Source organism: Solanum pennellii, chromosome 7 (genome assembly GCF_001406875.1).
Source record: "Solanum pennellii chromosome 7, SPENNV200".
In the NCBI taxonomy this organism is placed as follows: Eukaryota; Viridiplantae; Streptophyta; class Magnoliopsida; order Solanales; family Solanaceae; genus Solanum; species Solanum pennellii.
Window position 1 is genome coordinate 44984415 of NC_028643.1, and position 9202 is coordinate 44993616.

Below are 9202 nucleotides of genomic sequence, written 5' to 3' on the forward strand. Positions count from 1 at the left end.
GAGAGTCTTGTTTATCCTAATCATGTTCATATCTAGGTATAGAAGAAAAAGGAAACATCACCATAGTCATCCTCATCATGAATTTAACTCGAAGATCTAACAGAAATAGAAAAAATCCCTATGAATTGTTAATATTATGTCCTTTATTATTCATACTCAATAACATGTTAATCTATTCAATTAGATCATTAGAAGACAATTCTAGTCATCCATGATCATATAGGTTAAATTCCAAGTTTCTAGGTCAAGATCATTCTGAAACAATTACACCTACTTCAATTCATATCTAGGTGATTCAATCATGATCAAATAGTAGAATACAATTAAACATTCATAAGGTGCTTCTCCCAATTCTTTTTCTTCTTCTTTTTCTGTAATGGTCTTCTTGAGAGTTCTAATTTGACATAGAGGTTTTGATTTTGAGCCTAGAGTCTAAAAGGGTCTTTTGTTGTTTAAATAATCCTAGATTACCTCAAAGCACCTAATATAAGTGTCCACTTAATTATTAGGACGTGGGATGAATTTCCCAATTGAACCCTTCATCTAAAATTGAACTGTTCGAAATTGTCGGCCTAAATCGATTCTGCCACCTATGGGGCGTCGACCAGATGATGGGCCGTGCTGGCAACCATTGTCTTGGTCAAGGACTTCTCCAAGAGGTCTTTATATCGGAATTATATGTGTACATCTACACTTCTTCATCGATGGGGAATTAACCAACACATGGGGCATCGATTGCCTAATCAATTGACATTGCTGAGACAGTGTCTAGGTTATGGTTGGGGTTCTCCTTGAGGGCTGTTTTTGGGGCTCTTGGGAGTCGTTCCTTTACGTGTCGACCCCAATTACACTCAAATACACTTTAGGGTCCTTCCTTGTGAGTTTGGACACCAAACAACTCAAGTAACAAACCCAAGTATGTGAAAGACTAACTTTAAAACATCACCGGACTTTCTTGCACGTTTCACCTCCAAACTCACTCAAACTTGATATACTTCGTCTAAAACCCATAATTGATCATTTTAGGAACTCATAATCTCATGGCATTACATGTAGGCTGTATTTGGACCTAATTCATCTTTTTGGGTCCTTTTAATGTCCCCCACTTTGGAATCATTCATCCTCGACTGACACTTTCTTAGTCACTTCTTGAAAGGACCTATTATATACTAGAAACACATCGTATATGAAGTTTTTCTGAATGTACATACCCTAATTAAGGAAACAATTAAATTCCAAGCTAATCATAATAGGCTTATGAAAAGGGCTCCTTATTCCCCAGTTGGGAACAAGCCACACATGTCTTTCGAACAATACCTCCTAATCATAAGGAAACATCAAAATCAACAAATAAAATCATAATCGTATGAATTTCATGAAATTTTCATAGTTCAATAAAGAAGCACCTACCAAAAAGGACATGAGGAGATCACTCTTGGTCAACCTTGGATTTGAGAGCTATGAACCTAGCTTTGGCATTAGGAACACTTCCTAACTATTGGTAGTAACTTGCTTGCGTTGTTTCACATTAGGCTTTGCCTTAGGGCAATCCCTCATCATGCTTATTATGACAGCTAGGGCATGTAGGTTGGAATACTCAATATTATCTTGAGGTCTAGGGTTAGAAACCCTTTCATCCATATACCATGTACTTCGGAACTCTCCATGTCCATCCTAATTCTCTTTTTCTCCTTCCTAATATTTTACTGTTCTATTTGTTGAGAAAACACCATGAGTCGGTAGATACCCATATCATATACAAGCATGGTCATACGACATTCTTCTTCGACTTCTTCGGACACCCCCATCATGAACCTATTCATCAATTCTCTAGAATTTTCCACAAAACTTGGAGCATACTTAGACAAATTAGTGAACTTCAAAGCTTAATCCTTGACATTCGGACTACCTTTATTGAGGTTTATGAACTCCTCCAACTTAGCCTCTCTTAATTCTCCACGAAAGAACCTATAAAGGAAAGCCAACTTATAGATCTTCATCACTATAGGGCCTGCTCTTAAAGGTCTAGTATATATCCATTGCTCATACAAAATTTGGGTAACACCTTTCAGTGGATAGGAAGCAAACTCCGCCTTTCCTATGGAAGACACTCCATAATTGTAAGCAAATTATACACCTCATCAATAAACCCATTATATCTTCCTCAACTTTGGAGCCATAGAACACCGGGGGTTTCATTCTAAAGAACTCCCTTACTGTAATAGCACTCATTCCTCCTATAGAATTAGCCATATCAAAATTTCGTCTATTGTTTTGGGTCGTTAAGGCTTGAGCCAACAAAGTCATGGAAGCCCTAAATTCTTCAAACATAGAATTCCATATTGTAGGGTCATTAAGAACTTCAGAAGGTACTTGCTCTTGATCTTTGGGAGGTACATGCCCTTGCATTTAGGGAGGAATCTCTTGCTCCCCACTCCCATCTCCTTCTCTTCTATCATTAGACCAAGTGTTAGCCATAACCTATCAAATCATAGGCAAACTTTGGAAGAAGGTCTTAGTAAAGCCAAACTCTATTGCATGACTTGAAGTATGAAGAAGTGAAACTTCCCTAACCACCCCATATGTTCCTACTCATTTATATGTTCCGACTTACACCAATGAAAAAGATTCTACTAGACGTGGTTTTGAGATATCCTAAGTCCATTTCATAACCTTATGCTTTGATACCATGTTTTTCAAGACCCGCATGTTCACCCTAAAAGTCACAACATGGAATACTTGACCTCTCAGAGGCCTTGTACAAGCCTGTTAGAAATATTTCATTGCATATATATATGAAAAGTAGTGCGGAATTTAAAACTTTTCTTTTTAAACATAATGCAAAAGTCATTTCATAAAACGGCTAACATATGTGTCAAAAACCATCTATGACATAATTAAAGAAATAGTATTAGGTAGCGGCTAAAAAAAATCTAACATAATGAAAAAACCTAAGGATAACATAGTGGCGTTATTCTCGGATTCTATAAGGACTCACCAATCTTCTCTTCTTGGAAAACTTGGAACTGTATCCATCGAAGCAACCCAATCTTCTGAAAACCCTACATGGAAAATATGTAAGCAATATGCATTAGTACTATATATAATAAGTATGGAAACTATCATCCAAACATGAGATATCTCAAAGAGTTACTTGATAACAAACATAATCATAAGAGCTGAAGACATAAGCATAAAATTAATATATGTATTTTCCATTAATGTTCTATGCATTAGTAGATCCCGCTGCCACTTCAAAATTTTGTAACTCCTTTAGTGTCCATGAAGTATTATGTGTTACCTTATGTCTTAATTGAACCTTTTCCTTTGACTACCCCGGCTTGTTACTCCGTTGTTGCTAAAAAGAGTCTTTAGGAGTTACATTGGTCGATTTGATAGAACTTGATATGTTTGACTTTGATGCCATATTCGGGATGGATTGGTTACATGCTTGTTTTTCTTCTATTGATTGTAGAAAAAATGTAGACCTCTTAAAGTACTTGTACAAGCCCTTTGAAATCATTCGTTGCATACATGTATGAAAACTAGTCAAGATTAAAACTTTTTACATGAAATAGTAATACTTCAAAATATATCTTTTATAGAAAAATATAATGAAAGGCTAAGTATCAAAGTCGTCATCATAGACATACGAATATAGTGGGACACGTCCCATACTTCAATGCATTGAAAATAGCTAAGTCTATAACAATACATTTAATAAGGAAGTCTAAACATCATGATGTCCTAGAATCTACTGAGGACATACAAACTCTTGCTTGAATGAAAAGCTAATCCAAGATTTACTTCGAGAATCCTCTTAAATGCTACCTAAATCTTAAGTGATAGACAAAAAGTATTGAATTAGTACAAACACTTATAATAAGTATGACAAATGCATAAAATCATGATAAACAGACTTTTGTATATAACATGCTCTTCTTGAATACTAATTTATATGACAAGTCTAGGAGTAACTTAAAAGTCCACATAAGCACATATAGTCAAATTTCATATTATAGCATCAATATCATTTCAAACCATATAGCATATGACCCTTCTACAAAAGGTTATCCTAAGATTTACTTAAGTAAGACAAGAAAATACCGTCCATAAACCCTCTTCAACCACAGCTAAATAATCCTTAACACTACCTATGATAAGAATATTCCCATTTCAATATATACTCACCTCCTAAGCTTACTCTAAGATTCACTTCAGTAAAACATAAAGATACTGCCCTAAGCAACCCTTAATTCTACCGTAGATAGCTGCCTTTTTATTAACATACCTTTACTTAAATTATCATATTCATTTGACCCTTCAAGAGACATTCATAAATCAAGCACTTTAACATAATAGTCTTGGAGAAGACCTAGTGACTCACATACTAACATCTTCATAGCCCGGTCGTGCATGTCTATATAGAGTCACATTACACTACCTAAACTTTGTAGTACTCATGCAACACTAGCATGTATCACACATGATGACAATAGGCAATAACTAAAATAGACCATACTAGCTATGAGTTGAATCTTAAGTATACCCTACACCATTCGAGGGTGTTCTACTTTCCAAGGGTAGAACTATGACACATCCCATGTAGGCACATGGTAAAGGAATATCAATGTATTTTATGCACTCTAGATTCTTTCTAAAGTAGAGATACATTGCACTCTAGTCTCCTTTTCATGTACAGATATAAATTATAATATATAAACTCGGTGCTAGAATTTTTTCTCATACAATAATGTTCATTCACAAAAGGGCATATCAAAAGTTACTATATCTTAGTCATTACATAATCATAATGGACCTGCCAAAGATGGGTCCACTAGGGCTCCACTAGGGCTGCACTGAATGGTCTATAAGGATAGCTCATTCTTAACCTTCTATTCTATACAGAAGGTTCCACGTATCAGTCATACTTAGAAAGGTACCATTTCTTCATTCAACCGATCCTAGACCTTCATTCAACATTCATCCATACACATACAAGACAAAGGTACGTAAGCTTAATAAATCAGGATGTTCATATTCATACATTGTTATGACCTGCAAGTACACCGTAGTAGTTAGGGCAACCGTTATGTCGGAAGAAGGCATGCTTGACCTCTCGAAGGTCTTGCCCAAGCCTCTTAGCTTTAAATCATTGCATAAGATATGAAAAGAACTGCGGAATTCAAATTTTTTCACAACAATAATATTAAGAATCATCTTTTTATAAAAGCTAAGGAATAAGTCTCGTCATCAGAAGCAAATTATAAAGATGCACTTTAAAAAACATAGGGACACTACCCTTACATTGAAAGAAAATACATGATAAGTCTTATACAAGTCTTAAAGAGGAACTTAAAGAAACATAGACTATGCCCTCGAATGTATGAGGATATACTTAATCTTGAGAGAGTCAATTCCCAAGCTTGCCTCCTACCCTTCAACTTTTCTCCAACCAATACTTATGGAGTATAGAAAAGTATCGGGTTACTACTAACAATATACTAAGTATGACATTATGCAAAAACATGCAAAAGGAACAATATCGTTGAAACGTACATGTCATGCTATTTTGATAAAAACCTTCATGAATTAAATCGCATGACATAATTTAAAACCATCATTTAGCACATAAGGGAAAACATCCATTTTGCCAACATAAAAGCACACTTACAGTGAGACTAAAATCACTCATGAACTAATCCTATCCTAAGTTGTCCAAAGACTCCCCTAACTAAGACATAAGAAGATAGCTCATACAACCTCTTCAATACTTATTCAAGAGATCCTTGAGACTACTACGGATAGGGTTACTTCATTTCCTATACATGAGTTACCATTCAATATCAAAGACACAAGAGAAGCATACTTTTATTTATGAACTTCACATAAGTACCCCTTTCAAGAGGACTTACAAGTCACACAAAGTGCAATGTGAGAGTAGCATCCCATACCACTACTGTCACATCCGGGAGTCATCGTGATCTTAGAGGACTAAGACTAGACTCTTAGCTTATATCATTATATTTATAGGTCAAATTTAGCGGAAAATTAAAAAAATTTCATTACTTCTTTTCGGTGGTTAACATAGACCTCTATTTTGACATAGAATATATAGGGAGAGTATATATAGACCCATCGTATATAAGAAAACCTAGTCTTATACTTTTATTGCACATAGATATATAGAATATAACATAGTCTCAAAATAGTCGTCTCATATCATATCTATCTTACAAGAGTATATTATATTTGTCCTAGTCCATACATCAGTGAAACGAGACCACATATTGGTCATAAAATGTTTAATATCCAAATGAAAATGAAAGAAACATAAGTGAAGTCATAAAACATAAATGAACATCATGGCTTGATAGTGGCATCACCCTCGGAAAGTGAGGACGTTCCCTACTTTGATGATTAAGAAATTCAAGTCTTCTTCAATGTCGTCCCCAAACACCCCTCAACGACTGGAACCTAAAATTTTGGGGAAAAGGAAGAAATGGGGTTAGTACACCACTTGTACTAAGTATGAGACCATATGCACACATACTTTGAAATCATACAAAGAAAAGGGACATTTCAATAAGTATTCAATTTTCTTGAAAATCTTTATGCTCATTGATCAAGACTATACCAAATTACTTAGGCATATTAATTTTGTCATACGCATGTACATCACAAGACCAACAACATCAAACTAGTCAAGTCAATATGCATATCATGTATATGAATACATAGTAAATTAACTCTATCATAAAATCATAAATAATGACAAGCATGAATAATAGCACCATTCAGCACAACACAAGCAAGACAATTAACCATAAACCCATATCAAGTAAAGATGAGCAATGACCAAGCAAAGCCCCATAACCTTACTCACTCAAGCAACCCAACAAGAATCACGACTAACATCCTATTTCACATATCATAACATTTAAGAGTTCATAGTATCATAAATTAACAATATAGACAAACACATATTCATAAGTAACACCAATAAACGTATAATATCAACAATGTGCAAGTTCACCATATACAAGTTATGTATCATTATAAGCATATTCTTACATAAGAGCATGCTCCGACAACTCCCTTCACAATACCCTACCAAGACTAAGCTAAAAACCATCGGTCATGTTAGTTAGAGTTCACTCCTTTAATTCATTTTACCTTTTATGAACATCCTACACTAACCAACAAATACAACATGAACTAATATGGCATCCGGTGTCATGGAACCCTACACTGCAAGAAGGCAGAAGTACGTGCCAATGTAGTACCAAAACATGAACATATCAACTAAGTGGATCGACTAGCTAGTTTTCTTATGGGGTAACATATTTCAAGAACTAGTAGATATAGTTAGGACCCACTTTATGCTACATGCATTGTTGTCTCCAATCTCAAGAGTACATTAGTGATCCTACCTTCCCTATGTAGAAGGGACACTCGTCACTCTAGTTCACTTGGTTCTAAGCTAGAGTCCCTTTTGAAATGTATTTAATGTCTTTATTAATTATCATAGCATATTGTAAGGTCATAGAGTCTAACCCTTGTATAAACATCATCATCATCATAGGTTAATACGAATTTCATGAGTATTGTCCATGCATTACAATTCATATAGGTGAGGTTAGCACCTAAACATTTTCATATCATGATAAGGCACATTGGTAAATCATTCACCATCCTAATAACATTTACATCACATTGAAAACCGTACCAAAATATATTAAGATATTTCAATTCAACATCATACGACAATTTGAAGTAAAGGATAGGGATAACAAGACTTACCAATTCTCCTTCATAATCCATCATCAAGGTCTTACCATCAACCCTTAGCTAAACCCAATTAGGGTATAACATCATCATAATTAAATAACCAACTTGATAACAAAGTCAATTGAATCACTATATTACAATTCTTCACTAGTTCATAGCTTAAGATAAGGTACTTAAATCAATTCACAACATACTTCATTACCTAGGTCACTTCTCTAGAACTATCATTAATGGACTATAATGAACCCTAATTCATTCATTATTAGTATAAAAACATCATGTAGTTGCAATTAAACCAATAATTAAAGTAATTGAACCATTACAATATAATTCTTATTAACATCAAAACCTAGGGTTATGATATAAAGGTCATCTTCCAACAACTAGACCACACCATCAAGATATATCCTAATTAAGTTCGAATACATGTTAATCTAGTCATAAAATCCTAAATAAATCGTAAACAAATCAATTTATATCAATTTCGAAATTGGATGAAACCCAATTGAAAACTCAATTTTTTGAAATCAATTTTATGGAACCCTTCGATAAACCAGGTATCAAAGGTCAATTAGATCTCATACATTACTGATTGATGAAGATTGATGGTGAAACATGGCCCTTGAAGACCTTAAACCCTTCCATAGCTTGGTCTTCAATGGTATTCTTCACTAGAGAATGAAAGAAGAGAGAAGGAAGAGAATTTTGTTTTGTGAATAATAAGAGCTCAGATTAGTTTAGTGGATTTAGGATTTTTATTTGGGGTGTTAATTAAATTCATTAGGCTTCCCTTAACCCCTAACAAAAAACCTAACCCCTTAATTAATTAATTGTAACAATCTTAAAACATGCAGAAAATCATGCCCTCACACACGAGACATCGACCAACGATCCGTCTATGAATCGACAACCCTTGACCGCATCAGTGTTGCTAATCCATCGATTAGTTCAGAGACCTGTGAAAATAGGTCCTTCAGGGATATTTCTAAGTGGTTTTCCATGGATGGCATCAACGCCCAATAGATTCACAAACGTTCCGTCGCCTCCCTCCGTGGTTGCACACTTCCCAGGAAGTGCTTTTGACTCCAAGAGAAAAGGTTCTCCTCAAGGGCTCTTGGTTTGTCCCTGGGGAGTCGTACCCAAACGTTTCGACCTTGAATAAACTTAAACACATGTTAGACACCCTTCCACAAAATTTCATTAATTTCTGACTCGTAAAAGCTAGTAAAATAGGATAAGCCACGCTAGTACCTTCTTGAACTAATTTGTCGACGTCATGGATGTGCTAGGACATTTTGGTTTCTAGACTTCCTTAATGAATTATATTAATTAAAATAAACCATAAAACAGTGCATAAACCTTTCGACACTTATGTTATTCTCTAGAACACATCTTCGATTTTTTAAGTGTT